This window comes from Cavia porcellus, unplaced genomic scaffold, assembly GCF_034190915.1.
Source record: "Cavia porcellus strain 051 isolate PalLab524CR breed Dunkin Hartley unplaced genomic scaffold, mCavPor4.1 scaffold_18, whole genome shotgun sequence".
Taxonomy (NCBI): Eukaryota; Metazoa; Chordata; class Mammalia; order Rodentia; family Caviidae; genus Cavia; species Cavia porcellus.
Window position 1 is genome coordinate 68,681,887 of NW_026947501.1, and position 23,646 is coordinate 68,705,532.

At 47.2% G+C, this 23,646-nt stretch overlaps 1 protein-coding gene across 4 annotated transcripts in view; it reads left to right on the forward strand.

The window, feature by feature from the left end:
* Window positions 1-14,727: 14,727 nt before the first annotated feature.
* Window positions 14,728-23,646, forward strand: part of Slc2a9 (solute carrier family 2 member 9) — a 138,445-nt gene continuing 129,526 nt past the window's right edge. The window contains exons 1-2 of one of the 4 annotated variants that reach the window (XM_013146559.3): window positions 14,728-15,090; window positions 23,303-23,469. The gene's annotated coding sequence lies outside the window, so the exon portion shown is untranslated. Of the gene's footprint in view, window positions 15,091-20,892; window positions 20,924-23,302; window positions 23,470-23,646 lie in introns of those variants that run through there. The other 3 variants (XM_013146558.3, XM_013146562.3, XM_013146561.3) reach the window with 3 other exon arrangements.

The following is a 23,646-nucleotide window of genomic DNA, read 5'->3' on the forward strand; positions in this document are numbered from 1 at the left end:
ACTAGTGTATTTTCGTTTCATCATGGACCAAAAGACATGTTAGTAAAAGCCCTGCAATTTTACTGAGTGAAGAAATGATAAAAAGTGACATTTAAATACTATACCAGTATATAATTATTTTAAATAAAAATAACTCAGCATACTTTAAAGGAAATTTTTTGCAAAATAAAAAAAAGTTGATTGATAGATGATAAATGGAGGAAAGGAGGGAGAAAATGAAAGGAGAGGGGGAGAGGAGAAGGGAAAGAGGGAGAGAAAATTGGCATTATTTTACATTTTGGAAAATAATCTTTGATGCCTGGCCTCTCCAATCTCTGATACATTGCTTTAATTGAAGTAAATGAAGAAAATCTGGTTTTATATCCATACACAATTAGAAATGGGACAAGTATTTGATAGGATTTTCAGAGCTGTGGAATCTATCTCTAACACTATACCAGAACTCGACTAGAGACTTCTTACAAAGGAGTGCGGGGAGGAATCTGAAGCTTTGTGAGTAGACATTTGGTACTCAGGTTAGGTTAAAATCTGCTTTGGACATATCCATTGTAAGGGCATAGTTACATGACTATAAAGGCATTGTTATCGAATAACAAACTTATAGACACATTACAGCAAGTTTCAGATAGCCTCTGCTTATGTTCCTGCTGCCTGTCACATAAACACCCTGTTGGATTCAGTCAGTCTTCACTGTCTGGGTCCAGCTGCTTTTCTTCTGATAATGCACTTGGGCCAGTTTGACTATTCTCAGCTCATGTTTCCTTTAAGTAAGAAAATATAAATTGCTTCTAACTGGCTTCAAGGACTTTGGTTGGCATGAAGTAACCCAGTCAAAGCTACTTAACTTTGCTTGCTTCACTTGAACCCCCACCCCTCATCCCCAGGATGTTCCTATGTTATGATTAACAATTGATTTTAAGCAAATAGAGTTAGTTTTCCTGACAATATATGACAATTTAATCCATGTAACCCAACACATAATGCCTTGTAATTCCTGCTTGTAAACTGTATTTAAACTGGAATCAAAGCTGGCTCTGGGCTAGCAATTTGGACTTGGTCTCACTAGCCCACCAGCATAATAAATGATTGTCTCCTAACTCCTTGGTGCAAAGAGTCTTATGTTGGTTTTTATGAAACACTATTATCTACACACAAGTTTGCAGCATTCTCTGATTATTTGTAAAATCATGGTTTGTTAAGTGAGACAGATCTTTCATCTCCTAACAGGTATCACATACAATCGAAGTCTCATTTCTTCAGATCACATTTCATCAGCAATGTCATTAACTGTTAGGAAGTTAGGAAGTTAATACAGTTGCAGATGATTCCCAGTTCCTGGGTCTGTCTGTCCTTCAAGGTTTCCTATAACCATCTGTCTTTCTGCACTCACTTCTACCTCTTGGGTCCTCCCTCCAGAAAGAAGAGGAAAACACAGAGGAGACACCAGAAATTTTTCAGGGAATCCCTTCATCATGTGAGCTCACCTACCTTGAAGGGGCTGGGCATCTACAGTAGGGGCTGGGAAACATCCATCCCAGGCTCCAATATTCTAAAGAGGGAAAGAGACCTCTACACAGACCAAATTCTGACACATCCTCAAACACATTCATTGCCCTGCTAAGCTTGAGTTGCAAATCTGGGAACCTGAGTTTTGTTGACACTGCTATTAACAATATCTGTTATGGCTTATGTCTGAATATCCCCCACAAAGCTTCATGTGGTCATGGGGGCAGGCTGCTAGAGTTTGTGACTGCTCATGGTCCAATGCTGGGACCCTAGGGTAGGTGTGACCTACATACAATATAAGGGACAGAATCTTCCCTCACGTGCTCTTCTCTCTTTGCTATTACTGCTTTTGCTGTTTTCTTCTGCCATAAACTGCCGCCCTCTGTCACACCACTCTGTCTTGGACTCAGCACATTATGGACTGAAACCTCCACAAATTGTGAGCTAAATAAACCTTTCCTTCCTTAACTTTGGGTGTCAGATATTTTGTGTCAGCAATGAGAAAAGTAAACAACACAATATCTGTTGTACTCAGGGATTGTGAGAACAATTGCAATCAGGACACAGAATTTATAATATTATTTTATGATGGTCACCCAGAGTTAAACACAAGAAACTACAGAAAATCTGTCCACCATACTAAAGGCCCAGCATATTCAGCCAAGGGCCTGGATCTTACAGCAATGTCCTGCATGAGTCCAGATGAAGACCTAGAGCCCATGACAATGCCTCCCACGAGTCCAACTGGAGGTCCAGAGGCACGAGGACTCACACCAGTCTGTTTTATGAATCTGCACTGGGAAGGCCCAAAGATCAGCGGTGGAAGCCAGAAAGTCTATGCCAGTGGAGTGAAGGAGCTGTGCTGGTGGGTTGAGTGTTCTCCACTCAAGCCAAGAAGTCACGCTCGTAATAAAGACCAGGGCTATCCTGAAAAGCACTACAGCCATCCTCAGTGACAGTTAGGTCCCAAGCTCCTCTGACGATAAGAACTGTCAAATACATGACCAAAAGTCAACATGACAAGTTTCTCTTGGGGCACACATCTTTCCCGATGCTCAATGAAAGGACCAAAGCTTCCCCAAAGTGACCCATAGCCAGTCTCACCACCAAGGTCCCAAGCTCCTCTGATGATAATAGTCAAACCCTTACTGGGAAAGTGAGTCATGACAAGCCCCTCCAGGAGAACAGCTTAAAACAGCAACATTCAGGAGAACCCACAATGCTTCGCTGTTCTTCTCCATGTCTCTATGCTAGCAACTGTCCCCAGGTGAGCGGGCCATCTGCATTCAGCACCATGCTGATTTAATTCAGCTAGTGTTAAGTTGACCACTAATTTTTAATCCATAACAGTATCTTTAGCTTGCAAGGTGAAATTTTTAAAACTCTTATCAGTTGCAGGAGTTCATCTGCATGTGTCATGGTTTTCTCAGTACTTTGCAACTAAAACAGAATGCAGAAATGTTTGATTGCTGGGATTGACACGAAATTATCCTGACTGATAGAAACTGCAAGTGGCAATGATACATGCATGATATTAAATTGAAAATGCTCATATAATTATATAATCTTTCATTTAAACTTGGGTTTTTCAAATTGTACATCTTTTACATTGATTACATATTTCAGCTTATAGCATTCTATTTTTAAATAAAATATGTTGCTTAACATTTTAAAATTGGAATTCTGGGCAAGATTTTATATATAAAAATAGTTTTATACTTAAAAAAGTTTGGCAACTATTGTATTTAATCCTCTTTTAAAAGCAACAACTTCTCATCATAAGATATTTTAATGTGCACATACAAATCTGCCGAAGTAAAACTCATTAATCTGTATAACCAATAAAAAGTCGGTGAAAAAAGACACCACAATTGTGAGTGCTTTTTTTAAATGGTTAAAAAAGAATTTTAAAAAATTCAAATTTGCCCATGAGTATTTAGTCCCAGATCCTAATTTTAAATTTTAAAGATCCTTTTTTTAGTCAAAAGGGGAAAATCTCAAAGAGAAAACCAAAGCCAGTCCTACCCTAACCCACTGCATCAAAGAGGCAGTTTAGTGGACTACTGTAGTACTAGTGATGCTTTTATTTAAAAATAAGAACAGATCTCATTGTAGCTCAGTGGTAGAGCACTCACCTAGCTCACACAAGGCCCTGGGCTTGACCCCCACCACCACACACTCACTCTCTCTGTCTCACACACACACACACACACTCATGCACACAAAGAGAAATAAAAATAATTTATGTGATGCAAGAGAATGTTGGCTAGAAGCCCGACACTTTGCCACTTCCCAATTGAGCACCTTCTGCCTCTGATAAATCACCTCCCTCCGGGGCCCCAGTTCCTCTGTTCATTTTTTTTTTAAAACAATTTTGCTATTTTTGAGAGTACGTCAAGTACTGTGGTAAGGGCAGGAGTACAGGGACTAAGATTGGCTGCTACCATTCACTGGAAGTTGAGGAGAGGGTGGGAGGTGATGTATGTACTTCACAGTCACACACAGAGATACAGCACACCCAGCTCCATCCGTGTCTCACACAAGCAGCACAGGAATTTTTAGTGCAAATATAGCACAGACTGTTACACCAAAAATGATTCGTTGATCTGAAGTTCAGATTTATCTGGCTTTGTTTTGCTAACTCTGACAATGCTGCTGGGCTTGTATCACTATAGTCCCACGAAATTCAGGGATCATCCCCACATACCAGATGCCAAAATGGGGAGACATCAGGGCAGTTTGGGGCACATCACTGAGGTCCGTGGTGTAATAGAATATAGACTTAGACTTAACCTGCCTGGCCCAGAATCCTCAGTGAAGGGCTTTGTTCTTCTGCAGTGCAGAATCAGTACTAAAGTGCAGAAGACACACGCAGACAGACAAAGCTTGGTTTTGCAGTGAACCTGGTGGCAGCTCAAAGGGCTAAGCTGGAGATGGCTGAGCAGAGGAACCATCAGGCATGGTGTGGATGGATTAGGAGACCAGGAAGGCAGTAGGAAAGCTCAGAGGAAAGTGGAAACCCATGCCAGGCCTGAGGGAAGTGGGAGAGCTCGAGTCAGCGGCAGAGAATAGGGGCTGGGTACAGGGGAGCCTCTTGTCTGCCAAACCCAACAGGAGCAGAGGCATCTGCTCGCAGGTGCCCAGCAGGACAGAGCGCTCACAGTGCCTATGCTGGTGGGGGCAATGCTGAGCTTAGCTTCGCGGAAACTTCTTAGTCCCAGCTCCGGTTCTTGGGCTCCATGATCTGTAAACAGTATCTTTCTTTCTCAGACTGCTGCCTCTTCAGTCAAGCCTGGCGGCTCTCCCTTCAGTGCTGTAATCTGCACTCTGGAAAGGAAGATAAAGAAGGAAGGATGGAGAGGAAAGGGGTGGTGTAAGCATAGGGAAGAAAACTCTCTCCTGGGACGACTACTGACTTACCCCATCAGCCAACATCCAGCCAGTGATGGGTGTGTGGGAGGCCAGGGATGCAGCATCTTAGTGGGACATGCTGCCACTCTGAGCAGAACTGGCAGAGCCAGTGTCTCCCACTGCCCACCTCCAGCTGGATTGTCCCTGTGATTTGGACCTGGAATGTCCCCAAAGCTTCATGGGCTGCAGGCCGGGTCCCCAGCCTGGGGGTGAGCAGAACCTTAGAAGGCAGGCAGGGGTGATGGGAGCCTCCATCCCTGGCTCCCTCTTTCTCCTTTTCCTTCCTTGCTGCCAGGAGGCAAGCATCCCCCTCTGCCACACACTCTGCCTCCACAGTGCTGTGCCTCACCATGGGCCTCGAGGCAGAGGAGCCAGCCAGTTGCAGGCTGAAACCTCTGAAACCACCAGCCAAAATGACCCTCTGCTCGTTTAGGTTGATTTTTTGCAGTATTTTATCACAGCGATGGGAATCTAACACAGTACCTTGAGTCCAGGCTCCTCGCTGTGTTGCTGGGGTTCTGGGGCCATGAGAGGGATTGGGAGTCACCTTGAGACAAAGCACTTAACAGCAGGGTGCATCCTTCAAGCTGGCTTCTCCAGCCCTGAGCATGGAGGGCAAATGTTCCAGAAAGACTTGCCTTATGGATGAGAGCCACCAGATCTAACGCAGACTGAGGTGTGAGCAACGTATAAACCCTATGTCAGTCACCCACTAAGGACTCATTGTTCGTTATCTGAGCAAAGCCTGTCCTGTGCTGCAGTGTGTTGAGACACTCGGCAGTCCATAACGGTAGCGTCACCTTCCACATCCACAAAGTGGATGTGAGACGTGAGTGCAGCACCCATCGCCCACAGCTGAGTAGGGATCACAGGAAGCACCCCAGGTGACGCCCTAATGCAGCGCTGGTCCCAGGATCAGTGCACTAAAGGTTCATTTTCTTCTTGTTGCTGTGGGCACGAAAGGCTACTGGTGAACTCTGAGTGAAGTACACGCAGTAGGGATCACTGTGAACGCGGGACCTAGAGAGGTGTCCAACTACTGACAGGAGCAAGGGCTGGTGACCAGCCCCATGGGAGACCATGGAGCCCAAGGAGATTCGGAGGAATGTCTCTGGCTGAGACATCAGAGGGGCTTCCTGGAGCGAGGGGATGCGTGAGGCTGGGGACGATGCAGTCACAATCCAAAGTAGACTCCTTTGGGGTTTCACCAGGCTGGAATATTGTTCTGGGTTTCTTGTCTCCTGAGACTTCTGTCCGACAGCTCCTGCACTGGAACTTGGTGCAATCAGTGGTGGGGTGAACTGGCCTCAGAGGTGGCTGTGCAGCTGGGCCAGAGGGTTTGGCTGAATCCAGATTCTACAGTTTCCCTTGTGGATGTGGAATCATTGGACCCTGCAAACAAATTCACAGCTCAGTGATTCCTAAAGCAAGACAAAGTCCCCCTGCTTCCTGTGACCACTCTCGGTGAAGTGAAGTGAAGCGGCCCTGGTCTCCTGTCCCTGAGTCCCTTTGGCCTTTAGTATGATTTGGTGTCCTTCCTTGGTGGCACTGGTTCATCTTGCTATGGAAATGCATGATTGTTGACAATCTGGAATTTTTTCCCACTGTTGGATCTAGCTCTCGCTTTCTGAGTCTTCTGATTTCTGATTCTTTTCTGGCTCACATAAGCCTGTCTAAAAGCGGGGGCTATTGGGGGGAGGCTAATTAGCAGTGACTAGGAAACAAGGAGTAAAGAGAGGTAACATTTCAGGGGATGTCACCACTCAGAAAATCTTGTTAGAGAGTGACAGATGTTAGAAGCATTGCTAACAATTCCTGTGCTTTTGACTTTTGAGGTTAAAATTTGGGTCACCCAAATGTCACCCTAATCTTTATCTTGTCACAAAGTGTTCTTAATAGGAAAGTCCTGATTGATTAATTTACTATCAATCTAATTATTCATTACTATTATACAAGTAATTTAGGTAGATATTAATGTTTTGTTAATCATGAGTAAATATTAAGATACGTTTATATAGTTATAATCCTCTAATTCTTAATAGTTAACTAATTAATTATGAAAGGGTGAGAAGTACCTTGGACAAAACAAAGCAAAAAAAACGTAAGACTTTACAAACTTGAGGACCAGAAAGTTTATCTCCTGTCCCATGCGGCAAGCTGGCTCCAGTTATTTTAGATTAGGTCTTAACTTAGATTCTGTTCAGTATTTTATGATTGCATATCTGATCTGGTTCAATGGCCTTTCCACTGCCTATCTTTTTAAAAGTGTGTGTGTGTGCATGTGTGTGTGTGTGTGTGTCTACCATGGTTCTCACAGGGGAAGCTGATCCATTCACCATACTACAGAACTGGTGGTCCTCCCAAGCACCAGTGGGCTTGGTCAGCATAGTGCCATCCTTTCTCTCTCCAGGCATGGGGCCTGAGATGGCAGGGAATTGAGGCTTAGAGGTGGCACAATGTAGAACGCAGGAGGTGGCAGCGGGAGCCTCCATACACAGCCAGGTGTCCCTGGTGCATGGATCTCACAACTGCTGGGACACAATGCACTTTGAGTGGCCTTCCTGTGTGCCCAAGGAAAGCTGCTGCTGGACTTGCCTCGGAGGAACAATGAAGCCCACAGTTGGGCACATTAAACTCAAAAGAAGCAGACACAGAGTTGCTGGTGGAAAAACATTGTATATACAGGAACCACCTTCAACACTGGCACTGAGGTCCTAAGCAGGCTGCTTCAGAGGTGGGCACTGTCTGGTGAGAAAAGCAACGTTCCTTTAAGCAGGTGAGCGTCTCAACCTGCATCTGCTTCTCATCTGGAGTCATCTTAGCCAAGCTAATCACACAGTGTGGGCCCTGAAGGAAGAGGTAGTCTAACCCCTGATTCCCCCATATTGTATCCAAATGATCAGGTCATGAATTGAAAAAAGAAAAGACAAAGATTATAAAGAACACTGGCTGGCTGGAGCCTTCAACATGCGCATGGAGATCCAGATAAACTTTTTACAGATGAAGACAGGAACCACCTCACTGGCAATTGCGTTAGAATCACCAGCTTGCTTTCTTGTGATCAGATCACAAATTCATCTAAATAGCACTCCAAAGGGACATCATTTTTAAAAGCACTTTGAATTGGAAAAGTTCACATGTCTAAGAGTGCTCTATAGAGAAACAGCCCAGGTGTGCTGCACTGGTGCGGTAGATCATAGAGAGAAGGGAGAAAATACCAGAGGCTGCCGTGAGAGATAAGATTTATTGAAGTACCAGCAGGAAAAGGTAAGATAAAGGATGGTGTCCAGTGAGATGGGCTGGACAGGAAACGTACATGGAAAATCCAGTCTCTTCACTACACACCAGCAGCTCCTCTGCTCCAGGTATGGTAACCAAAATGTCTCCAGACCACTAATTCAGAGAAGGATTCACTTGCTAAAGAGCTAGATTGTTGTTAGGCAGAAGACCTTCACAACTTTGTGATCTTAATAGATCAATTTACTTTTTAAAAGCACAGATGGAATATTAGACTTCTTTGTTCATTCATTTGAAGTCTACTCAATCACCTGTTCACTCATACATTCTATAACAGGAGAGGCAGGCTATACCTCCACCTCCCTCTCAGGGCCATCATCTTTGAGATGTAGATGTCACATTTTTCACATGGGCATTTTTTCTTCTGCTTTTAAGAAATGTCACAAGCTGGATATGGTAATTCCAGTACTCTTAGAGGCTGAGGAAAAGGCCCGCATCTCAAACTCGAGCCCAGCCTGGGCAACTTAACAAGACCCTGTCTCATAATAAAAGACAGAAATTGGGCTGGGAATGTACAAAGGGCAAAAACTTTGGAGTCTATCCCCAGTGCTAGAAAGGGTCAGAGAGGGAGGAAAGAAAGAAAGAAAGAAAGAAAGAAAGAAAGAAAGAAAGAAAGAAAGAAAGAAAGAAGAGGGATAAAGAGGAAAGGAGGAGGAGAGGAGGAGATGGAAGGAAGGAAGGAAGGAAGGAAGGAAGGAAGGAAGGAAGGAAGGAAGATCAGTAAGAGACAAGCAGTCATGAGGGTCAGAGTACTCCTGTACCTGCTGTTTTCCGGCCCTCTAGCTTTAGAGCCAACATCTCAGGGGCCTCTTTTAGCTTCTGCACAACCAGGCCTTGTCGCCACAGCTCAGTGTGGCTCAGGTGCACTTGTCATTTTGCTGCATTTCTAGAGCAGGAGAGTCCAGGAGAGCAGTGTTGCTGTGGCTGCTGTGGCAGAGGGCATTCAGGGAGCCGGAAGAGGAACATGGGATCTAGCCTGCAGTGGGGCCATGGCAGGGCTACCAATGCTGAGCCTGGCATAAGAGATGCTTCCTTGGCCCTGGGCTGTTGGAGCCCTTCTCCCCTTCTGGGAGCCTGCTCAGCTGCTGCCTTTTGAGGTCCCTGCTTGCCCTGCTCTCTGAGGACAGCAGAGAGCAGCTTCATACCACAGCCAGCAGTGCTGAGCCAGCCTGCTTGATAACAATAACGGGCAGCAGAGGGGCTGAGGAAGCCCAGCAAGAGCCCACAAGCCTGGCAACCCCTTCCTCTGTGCCTCAGTCTCCATGGATCACTGTTTCCTGACCTTCTCCTGGAAAAACTGGCTGGGTCTGGTGTAAAACACTCAAAGTTGGCTGAAAGGGGCGGTTTCCTGGTAGCTTGCACTTATCTGCTGGGGCATCTGCCAAGCCCAGCTGAAGGAGAGCCGGGCTTTTGACCTCACTACCTTTGTTAGGTGCCTGGCCTGGCAGGAAAGTGCTTTGCAATTATCTTGAGATGGTTAAGAAGATAGGCACTCCCTGCAGAGATAACCTAGTTCAGCAGCTTCCATTCTCCTAATACTGAGCGTCATTCTAGCTGTCCGTTAGAGTTAGAGGTACACCTTGGTGTGTGGGTTCGGGGGCCTGGCTTCTCCCCTCTCCAAACTGTCCATGCTTCCCTGTTCTCAGCTCCTTTATCTTAGTCAGGAGCGGTAAGTGAGAGGGGTGTGTCCGAAAGAGGTGCTCACAGGTGGACTGTGAGAGCTCCCAATTCTCCTCCGCCGCACATCGCATTGCTGGAACCTCAAGCCCAGGAAAGAAGACCAAGAGGAATGTGTCTGCCCATCCTCCGAGGCTCTGGGCCCAGGAGCATTTCTCACAGTGTGGTCTTGCCCGCATCTGAAATCCCTTGCAAAGCACCGATTTGCAGGTTTGGTGGCAGCCACAACCACGAAGCATCCACAGCCGCAGTGACACAGCAACCCACCCCGCACCCTCCACCCCCACTCCTGGGTATGCACAACAGAATGGAGCATCCTTGGGCATCCAAAGATGAAGTTAAGGATATTCCAGTAGCGCTGTTCAAAAGTGCCCCAACCTGACATCAACCCAGATACCCACCAGCGAGGACAGAGGGAACAATATGGTTTCCCCACACCAAGTGATAAAAGGAGGCAAACTGTGAAGACAGGCAGCATGGGGCGCATGGAATCCACGTGGTGCCAAGTGGAGAATCCAGGCAGATGCCACACACTGGAAGTGCAAGGGCGGGCTGAACTAATGTGGCATGAGGGGTGGGACTGTCATCCCTCAAGAAGGATGGGGAAGTCTCCTGAGGTATCAGGCATGCTCCACATCTTGTTCTGGTGGTGGTTATTCCCATGGGCATCCCCACAGATGCCCATCTGTGTGACATGCTTGGAGCTGAAGAGCTGCAGTGGTGAGCACTTGCCTACTGTACAAGAAAAAAACACAAAAAACTACATCTTGTAAGTTTCACTTATGTATCATACACACACACACACACACACACACACACACACACACACAAACACCTCCCAGCTTCATTCCAATCCTGCCAAGCCAGTATCTTGCCACAGGCCTCAGGGTCCACACCGTGGTCTGAGGAGTGACTTGGGTTTTGGTGTGGAAGACAATGGGGGACCACTGTAGGGTTTGCAGAAGGGCAGCCACATGTTGCAAAGGACATTTAAAATGGTCAGCTGCTCCTGAGGGTGACCTGATAGTAGGAGAGAGAGGATGGAGACAGGAGCTGTTGGGAGATGTGCCCTGATACAGACAGGACAACAACTGAATCCAGCTGGCTGCAGGGAAGGGTCTCATGCAGCTTGGGACAGGTTTAGTGGCAGAGCGCACAGGACTACACACAGATTAGCTGGCAGAGAAGCAGAATGAGATCAGGTTGTGTGACTTAGTCTCAGCTGTTGCTGGCCCCCAACATCAATGCCTACGGCTGGTGGACAGGTGGTAGGGGAGGTGCTGGGATGAACCCATCAATGCACTCCTCGAAGGATGCTTGATTGCTGTCCTGGGTAACAGACAGAGTCCTGGCTGTCTCTGACCTCAGGTTAAAGAAAAGTTGGATGAAGAGACGTGGCCCTCATCTCCCCAAGGCGTGATCACAGAAGTGGTGGAAGCTGTGGACTGGAAGAAGTCATCCTGACTTGGCTGTCATTGGCACTGTGGTCAGAACAGGTTATTCCAACTCTTTGAGCCTCTTTTTCATTCTTTCTTAAATGGTAGAAGCAGTATTGCCCCAACCCATAGCCATCACTTAAAGTCCTCTTGGATGCATCACACTCTGCTCTCTCACCTTTCTGTGTCCCAAGCCATGGAGCTCTCACACCAGCCTGATGAAGCAGGTGCTACATTGCTGTCATTGTAGGACAGAGGCAAAAAGAAGTTGAGTTACTGGCTCGAGGTCACACAGCGAGCATCACAGCCTGCTGTCATTCATCAAAAATCTCTGCAAAACACAGCATCTCGGCAAGAAACAGAATCACTGTCTGATGCAGAATGTACCATGTCCAGCCTTTGTCTTTTTTTTTTTTATTTAAGGAGAAAAGAAAAAAGAAGTGAAAGGGTACAAGTTATACAGATTTACAGAAGAAAAAAATGAACAGTAGGAAATCACTAGTTAATGGATTACATATTGCCATCTTAAAAATAATTGTTCAAGTCACAAAATTAAAGCTTGTAGAGTGGACATTCCAACAATGATACTGCAAACAGTTCTGTTCAATGATCCAATAAAACTCTGTGATATCATTTTCTATCTTATGCACTTAAATATACATGCAGTTATATAGTTTAGAGCACTTTCTTTTCCTCTCTTTTGTACAATGACTATTACACATTTTGGGTTTCATTGCTCCCACGGTTCTTATTGCTTTTTTGGAAGAGAGTAAAACCAAATGAGTCATAACAGGACAGAATCGGTCAAGTCAGAAGGGTGGACATAATAGATAATATAAAAACATAATACAAGGTAATCATCAATGGTTACCAGCCTTTGTCTTTAAGGACTGAAGATGCCAACCAAGCAAGGAGCATCACACTGACTGGTCGGTGGTGGTCCAGTGCCATTCAGTCTCAGGAGCCTATCCACTGTCTGGTGTGTTCCAAGCCTTTCTTCATGCTGAGGATGTAGCAGTGAATGAGACAGGCTGACGTCCCAGTGCCACCAGGCTACGGCCGAGATGGTCCCTGCAGCTGAAATAAGGAGCTTCCATGTTCATTGACTGCCTTTCACAAAAAGAATTTTGAGGATGCATCAACAAGAAACATGGGAAGGCTTTATTAGGCGGAGACTTTAGGACCCAAGAGTTATCTGTAGGTGTTCAGAAATGAGACTTATTTCCTGGAGCAAGGAACATTTATACTTCTCTTGAGGGAATAGAAAAATAGCTCCCCAAAAAGGTACCAGCCCATTCTACTCCTGGGTCCAGTGTGGGTTTTTTGTTTATTTGTTTTGTTTTGTTCTAAGAGTTATTTAAATATTCTCTGAATTCTCCCAATCTGTTCCTTTATCTTAGGGTCAGGTTTCTTTACTTTCTCAATTAAGACAATATATGAGCTTCCAGTATTCCTGAGGAATTTTGAGTTTGATGGGTCTCGCAGGGAAGAAACCAGAAATGAACCAAAGTAATGCTGATGTGGATCACCTTGGGTAACTTTGACCGGGTCCTGGAAGTTACAGTCTTTTTCATAAATGTACAGTTTTTTTTTTTGTTATGCTTTCCTTGTCTCTTTCTACCTTCTTTTATTTCTTCTGTCCTACCTCACTAGGACACAGTAACATCAGATTCACAAAAGATAAGACACTCTTGGATTGTGAATCCCATGGAGAGATTTAAAATAAAGCAGTGAAGCTCATGGTCTGGACGACTTCTGCAGAGACACTGGAGTCCAAAGGGGTCTCTGTGGGGAGGTGACATCTGAACTTAGAGCTGAAGGAGAAAACAGCAAGCTGGGGAGCAGGTTTCAAGAAGAGAACCATTGGGCAGAGGGGAGCCAAGCTTGTGGAGCTGGAGGGAAGGGGACGGGGTGGACTGGGCCACCAACTAAAGGTACAAAAGGAGGGCACAGCCAGGCTGTGAGGCATCAGAGTGCAGGCTGAGGACTGAGGCTTGTGTGCTGGAGACTTTGGAGCCAGTGGGAGCTCTGGGATGTTACACATGATCAGAGGGACAAGATGCACATTCTAGAGGGTTTTCATAGTATGGAACTGAGGAGCAGGATGCCAAGATTACCAGGCTTGCAGGCTACTTGGCTTCATAAACTCAGGTCCTTTTGCAGGCAGCTGACCAACATCAAAGGAGGGAGGCCTTTTTTGGTTTTGTTTTGTTTTTTGGTAAAAAAAAAAAAAAAAGGACAAAAGATTTATTTAAAGCCAGCGCTGAGGAGTCCAAATCCCCGTCTCCCCATGAGCAGGTTGGCAAGGGTCTTTCACAGCAAAGAACAGCAAGAGGAGAACAGGGAGGCTGGTATCGAGCTCCACACATGCTTTATCACTGTAGACCATCTCTGCTCGATCTCCCTTTTCCTGTGGAAAGGAAATGGGGTTCTGGCCTCTCAGGGTCACCACCTGCATGTTCTGTCACCACTTTATGACTGAGGAGAGGAGCAGGTATTGGTGACATATTTGGCAGAAGTAAGTTTTTAGAAATTGCTTATCTCTAAAAGAAAAAAACTAACTTCTCAAGTTCTGTTTTGACATGCCAGTTATAGAGGCAGCAAGATGACTTAGGAAGATGCTGGGACAGCCTTTGCACCTCTGTGTCACTGGACCCTGGGAGGCTGGTGGGCTCGTGTGTCATCTGCTCTCACAGAGAAGGAACAGAGGCCAGGAAGTTACACGACATACCCAAGATCACCAGTTCTTGGAGTCGGGGGCCCACAGTTTGAAGAACGCAGACTTGGCCCAGGCAGCCTGGACATGAGGTCCAACGGGCTGGCCCCAAAGGGCACCTTGCAGGGAATCCCGACCCCAAGTTCCACCTGTGATTCCCATTAGCAAATGTGGATAAACACACTGCTCCCCTCCCAGGGCAGCTTCAAGGGGCTCACACCTGCAGAGTGATTAATACATTCTTGCCCTTAAAGTTTGCTCACCACGAAATCACACAAGGGAGAAGGAGGGCAGACTGTGACTCCAGGCCATGGTGAGCTCAGCACACTGACATGGAAATTTGCCCAGGGCCTGAGCAACCAGAGCAAGGATGAGGGCGCAGGATATTTGATTTCAGGAAGTGATGTCACAGGGGAGAGGCCCAGGCTTGGAACAGGTAAATCTGAGTTTGAATCCCACCTCCCTTCTGTCCTGGCTTTGTGAGGTTGGCCCATTAGGCACGCTGCATTTGCTCACATCTGGGGCTCAGGATAGCACCCCGCTCAGCAGGAACGCTGAGGCCAAGCACACACAGAAGGCGCTCAAGGCCCAGGCCTCCTTCCTGTAGAAGGCCCAGGGCTGGAGTGTACCGTGCAGCCTCTGGCCACGCCTCCCCTCACAGAAACCCAATTCGCTGGCCCTGTTTCCTTCTTTCTCTATAAAAACAGGAAGGGAAAACGGGCTGTCTGCTTCATACAGTCTCCTGCATGAACCTCGCTCTCTGCAACTCTTTTAAATATGGACATATTCTTCTTCTTCGACCTGATTCTCAGGAGACAAAAATAGGCTTGCTGACGAAGTTTTAAAAATTGCAGTCAGAAAAACAAACGCTGGATAAAAGAGAATAAGACTCTAACGGCTGCTTTCTCTGTGACCCTGCTTCTGCAGATGATCCACTGACCCCGGGCAGAGCAAAGGAACGGATTGTACTCCCACAGGTGGCATGCTCCTTCCTCCAGGGGACACGAGGGACCAGCCACACAACAGGTGGGACTATCAGCTGACCTGGTAAGTTGCACTGAGGTGGCAGCAGGTATTTTGTTTTATACACAAACTCCTAATTTTTTTTTTTTTTTTTTTTTTTTGTTAAGGAAGAGGAGTAGTCATGTGGGCGGGCCCGCAAAACACATCCTTAATAAAAGGCCACCAGGAAGGGAGGGAGCAGAGATCTGCGGGGCTCACGGGCCAGCCCCCCAACCCCCATGTCTTCCCAGGAGCTTCAGCGTGGGCAGCTGGCCAATAGGGACTCAGGTCACCATTTCCAAGCCAGTGACCAGGGCTCTGTTCTCAGCGCTGCTCCAGTTCCAGGATGAAAGAGCAGAGCCTAGGGCCTAGGTCACCTCGAGGCAGGCATCTCACTCTGCTCTCCGCTTTTTCTTCTGCCCTCTGGCACTGCCCTTACTATAACTGAGTAAACTACACAAATCAGTGTTTTGGAAACAAGGTCAAAGTGCTTTATTCCAGCACAGTGACTGGCGCCGTTTGGATTCAAGGGTTGCACGGGGTAGGCTCCAGGAATAGTTCAGCCATGCTATGGTTGTGCTCTCATGAAGTTTTTATTGAGCACCTTGCATGAGTTGGCTTCTGGTTACAACAGCGAGCAGAACAACACATAGTCACATTCTCGGCTGCAGCAGAGACATCGGCCACAGCTGCTAGAAACTGTGGCAACAGGCAGTGACTGTAAGGACAGCTGAGGCATGGAGGGAGGCTGTGGTCGGGATGCACCTGTCCCCCCAATGCTGGGAAAGCCACTGAGCAAACCCTTAGGCAGGAGCACCATGGGACCTGGGCCTCCCCGGGCTGGGGTGGCCACATAAGAGCTGACAGAACTGAGATGCAGCCTGGACACAGAATCAATGAGTCCCTGAAAGATGCACGAGGTGAAGAGGGAAGCACAGGAATCAAGGGTGATGCTGAGGATCCCAGCTGAACAGGAAGCCATGGGGCTATTTATGGAGAATCTAAGTCTTTCCTGGGGCAGGGAAGGGAAGAGTTTGGGGGACACTGAAAAGTCTGGGATGATCCAAGTGGCACTGCGGGTCCACAGTTAGCCATCAGGTCTGGAGTTCAGAGGAGCTGTCTGCACAGATGTTTTTGGTCCACATTTGGTCCCATGCAAGTGGAAACTGCTTCTGATCCATTTAGGGAAATATCCACTGTCCAATCAATAGCTTCACTGAACATAGCCTGGGTCAATTTGCTCCATGCACACCGAGGAGAGATGGTGCATCAGGCAGTTGCAATCTGCTGCTTCTGGGTCATTTCTAAAGTTTTCTGCTGTGATGTGAGGGACATGCAGGGGACATGCATCCTGTTTTTTGTAGGGTCAGACTAGTGAACCAAATGGCATATGACAGAGACCCTGCATTCTGGAGTCACCAAGACCCTCATAGTAACAGTGACCTCATCCCACTCCTGGGAGTTATCTATCACTGTCTGGGCAGGAGATGGAATCCCACCTGGACATGAAGTGAGACCCTTTTAATGCGCTATTGCATTTGGTTTGCTAGGATTTTGTTTAGGATGTTGGTACTGTTATTCATTAGGGATAGTGGTCTTTCATTATATCTGGTCTGGTATTGTGTATTTTTGTTGGGCTAATTCTGAACTCATACAATAGGTATGTGTGTCTTTTCTTCTGATTTTTTGGAAGAGTTTGAAAAGGACTGGCATTAATTCTTCTTTAAATGCTTGCTAGAATTATCTGGGGAAGGGGCTGGGGATTTAGCTCAGTGGCATAAGCGCTTGCCTTGCAAATGTGCAGTCATGAGTTCGGACCCTGGTACTGATAAAAAGAAAAAAAAAGAGAAATTTTTTTTAAAAAAAGAATTATCTGGGGAATCTATTTAGTCCTGGACTTATGCTTTTGAGAGGTATTGAGTTACTTTCAGTTTCTTCACCAGTTACTTTCAAGTGTGCTTATATTTTTTATTTATTTGTGCTTCAGTCTCACTAGATTATAAGTTTCCATGAACTTATCCATTTATTCTGGTTTATTCAATGTTTTGGTATTTTTTAATATTCAAAATTACACATTAGCAGAGCATATGCCAAGAAAGGACATGCCTTGCCAAGTAAAATCATCAGCCTGGCTCCAAAAAAAAAAAAAAAAAACTGTAAAGCAAAATAGAGTGTGAGGTACTAGATGCAGAATTGAAAGGCAAATCACTGAAAGCTTTATTTCAAAATGAAGTTTAATTTTCACTATACAAGTTTTGATCATTAGGAAAAAACTAGAAACTTCCCACGCAAATTTGGAAGAAGGGCAAAATCAAATACCTTTCTGGAAAATACTGTGAATGACTCTTAGTGTTTCCTTTCTGACTTTAATGAGTGATCCAGAATCACAGGTTTACCCACCAAGCACTCTGGCTGCCCATTGTAAGAGGGACGTCATGATTACAAATGGCAGTGCCCATTCGCGCAGCCTTTTCTCTGAGGTTATTTATGAATGGAGGAGTCAGTTTTTGGCAGAGGAAAGTGGCACATCACTGACAATTTTTACTCCAATTATTCAGCCATCTGCAAACTCCCCAGGCTTCTGGGCAGCCCCGTGTCCCCATTCTTCTCATTTACCCAGGTCTCAGTCCATTTCCTTTGTCCCTTTTTTCCAGTTTCTATGGTTGGAACAGTGAATCTGGTTTTCACTTCTAGAAACATCCTGGCAGATGCTTCACCAAAAACCAGGGCAAAGACAGCGGCTTTGCTGAGCATTTCCTTAGCATATGAGATTGGGGACAAGGATAAAGGGACTGAGACCTAGGGAGAGGAGACATCCAAGGCTTTGATTCACCTGCATACAGTATCTGGCTGGAAAATCAGAGTCCCTGATGCCACCCAGCATGGGTGACACTCAGTAAGTGCTGCTTGCAGGGGAGACTTGGCTCCCTTCCACCCAAGTTGCAAAGGTGACACAACTTGAGTGTGTTTCACTGCTGGAAGGATGATGCTGCATAGTAGACACTGTAGGTCCTGCAAGATGCTTGCTGCATAGAAATCTCCAGAAGGGTCTGGACGCACCCAGGGGCCCCGGGCTGCTGGCCCTAGAGTTCATGCCCTTCCTCCCCAGTTGGTTGGTATAGGGGGAGCCCTGGTGCACCCTGCCCCTCAGCTCTTACCCACAGAACTCCCTGAAATGGAGAACTTCTAGCTCTTCAGGTGCTGCCGGGGGTGCAGAGAGCATTTCTCCTGTATCTTGGGGCAGCTGGAAACAGGAGAAGAAGGAAGGCAGGGCAGCCACACTTCGTCCTGATTCCCGGTCGTGTGGCCTCAGGCATCTTACCAGATCTCTCTGAATTCTGTTAGCTTGGTACCCCAGGAGTAACTGAGCGCATGCTGACAGCACTTGCCTGGGCAGGTGGTGGAGGTGGGTTTTCTCCCTGGGAGGTGAGCAGTGCCCCTGGAATACAGGTTATTTCACAGTGTGGGTGCAGCTTCCTTTCCCACCACTTTGCCTGAAATGCTAATCAGTATCAGTTCTTGAAAATAGAAGCCAGTAGTGGCTGTTAATTTAATTGATTCCCCTTGGCTGACGTCAGCTCTCAGCCTGGCATGGGTGTGGGAATAATGTTATCTGGACCACAGAGCCATCGCCAATTCCACCTGAGCTGCGAGCTGTGAATTACACCCCCTAAAGTGGATCCATTGGAGGAGAGGAGTCAGTGGGTTCCAGTGCAGCCTTGGAGTCACGCGGCCCTGGCTACTGTCTAACTTGGGAGCAGCTTCGCCATCCCCCAAAAGACCTCATGCCCCTTGGAGTCACCACCTCCAACCTGGAAACCAAGAATCTAGGTTCTGCTTCTGCAAACTAGAACTGCTGGGACATTTCATAAAAATGGGGTTCTGTGGTGCCTGATCCCTTGACATCTGTCTGGCTTCCTTCCCTTAACATCGTGTTCCTAATGCTCACCATTGTGTAGAAGACTACAGGGGTGCCCCTTCTTGAATGTAGAACACCTGGTGTGATATTAGTTAAATTGAGTCTTATTTCCAACTACTGATATGTACAGAGTTGGTTATGGTACTTCCTTCTCTCTTCAATTGGCTCTAAGCAGTGTAAATAAGGCCAGCTGAAGTACTGATATGTAATCTTTGGGGCCACTCTGACAGTCTCCCATTTGTTCGTGTAGTGCTCTCTGTAATAGATATGAGCACAGCGGGATGGCAGAGCCACTCAGCTGTAGGGATGTCATCTGGGTAGGAGCCTCCAAACAAAGAGGCTATGACTCCCCAGGGCACAGAGGTTTCCATATCAAAAACTGAAGCAACAGCCTCCAGAAACAATTCAAATGCTAGCTTAATTGGGTTATGCAGACTGATCCTTCTGCGTGTCATTCTCCCTGCATATTGCAAAGATGCTTTTCTCCCCAGCTGGCCAGCCAACTCAGGTTACATAGTTCCTGCCATCCTCACTGTCACTAATCCTCCAGCCACCTCTTCTTCACAAAATGATAAATTCGGGCAGAGGCCTTGAATCAGCCCCAGAGGCTGCCCAGGAAAGTTCAGATTGAGTCGGCTTCAAAAGCCACCAGGAAGCAAGTGTTTTCTCCTCACTAGGACACAATACCTGACACCCCCACTCAAAGAAGGAGAGGTTTATTTTGACTTCCACTTTAGAACTTCAGGCTTTGCATGGTTGGCCAGCTCCAGCAGGAATAGCAGGCTGAGTTGTCTGCCATCTGATCCGGTTTGTCACAGCATGCACTACCTACACAGATACTGCCAAACCAATGGCTGAGAAATCCTGGATCCAGAGGGTCATGTGTTGTAGTTAGAAAGAGGAGGAGAGGGGCCAAGAGTATGAGGAAAGGAGAGGAGAGGCTGGGCACCAGCCGGATGTTTAGGAGAATTTTGAAAGTCCTTGTAAAGCAATCCTTTTGCGGTAGATGACCTTGACCTTGGTGTGTTTGTGTGTTTTTCAGCACAGCTGAGTTCCTCCCTGGACACAGAGATGTCCTCTTTCTAGTGCACAGGTGATGGCAGACCCTGAAGGTCTACTGAAGCAGTCATCTGCAGAAGTCTCCCAGGGATTAGAGAGCCTCTTCCTGCTCTGGGACCTGTGTCTGCACCAGGGCACCAGGGAAACAGATTTGCCCTGAGGAGATTGCCTGGTTGCTCTACACTGATGCTAAAGGGCTAGGATGGGCTCCTGCTGGGTCCCCAAAGTACCCTCTTTCCAGGGTCTGAACACATAACTGAGCCCAGCATGTCTTCCCTTTCCCTTGTGGCTGGGGATCCAGGGGATCCCACTTTCCCTCCTTCTCTGTGCTACACCCCAGGCAACACCCTGTGCTTCTCCTGCCTTGGCTCTCTTGGAGGATGAGTTGGGAGATGTTTTGACCCTTGATTGATTTGCTGCCCTTTGCTCCTGCACCCTTCTCCTCTTTGCACAGGTCTTTCTGTCTCTCTGGCACTCCATTTATCTCAGTGTGTGACAGGAAGAAGAGTTAGCATATGAACCTCACCTATCACGTAGGGACTGATGAAACGTGCCTATCACAAAATGACAGCAATGACAACTGCACAGGTATGGGTGGCTCTGGGTCAAACATAAGACAGAAGCTTGAGCTCGGCCTCCTGCAGCCTGCTTGGGCCCAGTGCTGGAGTGTGTTGCCACTCTCCGGGGCATGTTTTCAGGAAGCCAAGCTGGCCAGGAGTGAGCCACCTTTATCATGTTCCGCTTCCCCTGAGTATCAAAGACATTTATAGTAACAAATGGGTGCCATTTAATCATTAATGCTATTTGCCCTCTGACCCCTGGGTTTATACTGACTCTGTTGACAGCCGTCTGTTTATACGGTTGTGCAGACGCAATGACCAGGGGAGCTCTAGGGCTCAGGTGAGTTTTGCAGATCTGGATCTGCTTTGGGGAGGATTTGAACATTGACCAAGACTTACAGAGCAGCTGGGACGGGGCTTTGAAAATGCAGCTTTACTGCATTCTGGGGAAGGTAAGAGAGAATATGCAGGAAATACCTATGTGGTTTCCAACAGATGCTAACACAAAATGAAGTTGATTGGAGGGTTTTGGCTGTGTTATTATTCCAGTGTCCTACAGTGGGGTCTCACTCTCTCTTCCTTCCTTACTTTCCCTGTCTTTTTTCTTTCTTTCCTTTCTTCCCCTCTTCTTTCTTCCTTTTTTCCTTTCCTTCCCTTATTTCCTTTCTCCTTCCCTCCCTCTCCTCTTCTTTCCCCTCCCTCTTCTCTCTCTCCTGTTTTTTAAATCTTCCCTGTTTTTCACACTCCTATTCAGTTTCTTGTTTTAAAAATAGTTTTCAGTCAATGCTAATGTCACACACACAACCCTGAACAGGAAGCACAGAGTCGTGGCCCAGGGTCAGTGCACTGGAAAACTCGGGGCCTGGGGTATATTGAGGGGCTCTCTGTTCAGAGTCCCCACCAGCAGTTTGTTGGAACTCCCAAATTTGTTCAGTGTCCACATGTCAGAGTGACAGAGCACAGGTGGTGACTTCAGTCACCTCAGCAACTACAGGGTGGCCTTCAGCTGGCCCGTCAAGGGAGAAAGAAAATTCCACTTCCAGTAAGTGCTGACCTGTAGTAGCAGATTGATCTGGCCGCATCCTTTTTTTTCCTTTGCCCTTGTACTGAGCACAGGCTATGGAATCGGGGTGCAGGTCTGGCCTCTGTGACCCGCCCGCCGTCTGTGTGGACAAAGTTTCTCCTTTGGGCCCCTGCATCGTATTGGACACAGGGTTTTGTCACCACCAGCAGCAGAGATAACAAGGCGATCTTCTAAATATTTAATCCAGGAACAGCCAGGCTGGGGGCCAATCAGATTGCCCAGAGGTGCTGGGCCTCTGCTGTACTGGCTGTTAACCCCATAGGGGCTGCACGGTAGGGAGGCCTGGCGGAGGGAGCCATGGGCTGGGTGCAATGCTTATTGCTCTTTAGGAACCGGCACTGTCACTTTGGGGGCATGAGCAAAGTCTCATCTGGGTCAGCTGCAATGCTGATACTGTTGCTGGGGTAGGAAAGACAGAGAACTGGCATTTTTTGAGTCCTTGCCATGCATGGAGCTTGTGTTTATTTATCTTATGAATTTGGTTTTGTTTTATTTACTTATTATTTTATTTAAGTCTTAGAGCATCCTTTTGAGAGAGTTTAGGCTTCTCTAGGGAACCACCAAGCCATGCAAACAGACAGTACCCTCCTGTGTTTGCTGGGCTCTGTGTGGCGCGGTCATTAACATGAGCATCACACAGAGAACTCAGCAGTTCCCCCAGCAGGCCCATGGGTCCATCCTGCTCTTCCTCATTTGAAGCAGAGGCACAGATTCCCTGAGAAGTGGGGCATAATTGCCCCAGTGACCCTCTTCCTTTGCCCTGCTGGTCCTGGTGTAGATCAGAGTAGGCTGTGAATGAGCCAGAAGCACAACCCGGCCCTACCTGTCCTCCTGGAGCCAGCAACATTCCGACCTTTGCAGCCTGTTGCCTGGGAAGAATGTCCCCACCTTGCTGTCCTTGGCCGAGAGCACTGGCATCCCTCTGCACAGAGCTTCGAGGCTTCGGGGCCCAGCCCCCCAGGCCCCCATCTCCTCACCCCACCGTGCTCAGCCCATGTTCTCCACCCCACTGGGATCACGGGCTTAGCGCGCTGTGACTCGCTGGTACCGCTTGCTGCCTTCTGTCCTGCTCTGCACCCATTTCTGTCCTTCAGCGCTTCACCCGCTCTGATCTTGCCCTCTAGACCGGGCCATTTTGGGATGGATGTGGTGAACCCAGCAGGAGCCACACTGACCACAGCTGGAAGTGCACCCCAGTTGTTCTCAAATGTCAGCACCCAGTGGCAGCTTTGCATGCCTGCAACACCTCCCACCTCTGAGCCCCTGATGGACTTCGGCATCGTCCCACAACCCACCCAGGCAGGGCTCTCTCGGTTCCTTAGGGGCCTTCTCTTTCCACTCACTCTCCCTCCTAGTCCCATGGCCTTAATCACCATTTAATTCCTTCCCAGCCCAGACCACTTTTTTTTTTTTTTTTTTTTTTTGGTACCAGGAATTGAACTCAGGACCTTGCCAGACCACTTCTTGAGCGCCACTTTTATTTCCAGCTGCTCGAGTGATACTTACACTCTTGCATCCTACAAACACCTCAGGCTCGACACTTCTAAACACATTCTTCACTGCCTCCCACCCCCAAATCTGTTACTTTACTGAGGCTTCCATGGCACAGAGAATGACAGGTGCCATTCATTATAGATACCAAAGGTTGGACAAGCATCACTCAGGCCCTCTGGTGTATAGTGTCCCTCGCCTCACACTCTTGCCATGAGACAAGGGTGACCGACTTCTTCACTGACAGTGAAACAGACTTCCGGTTTGATGATGCCCTCAATCACAGCAGCAGAGCCAGGATAGGGACACAGGTACTCTTTGCCATTGCAAATGTCATTTTTCTAACATGAGAAAGTGTTGCTATAGACACTTTGGACTTAAGTCTTTGTACACATTTGAGTCTTGGTTTTAGATATGTTCTTATGGATGGACTAGTTCAGCCAAAGGGTATAAATGCTTTTGTGGTTCTGGAGTATATTCCCAAATTC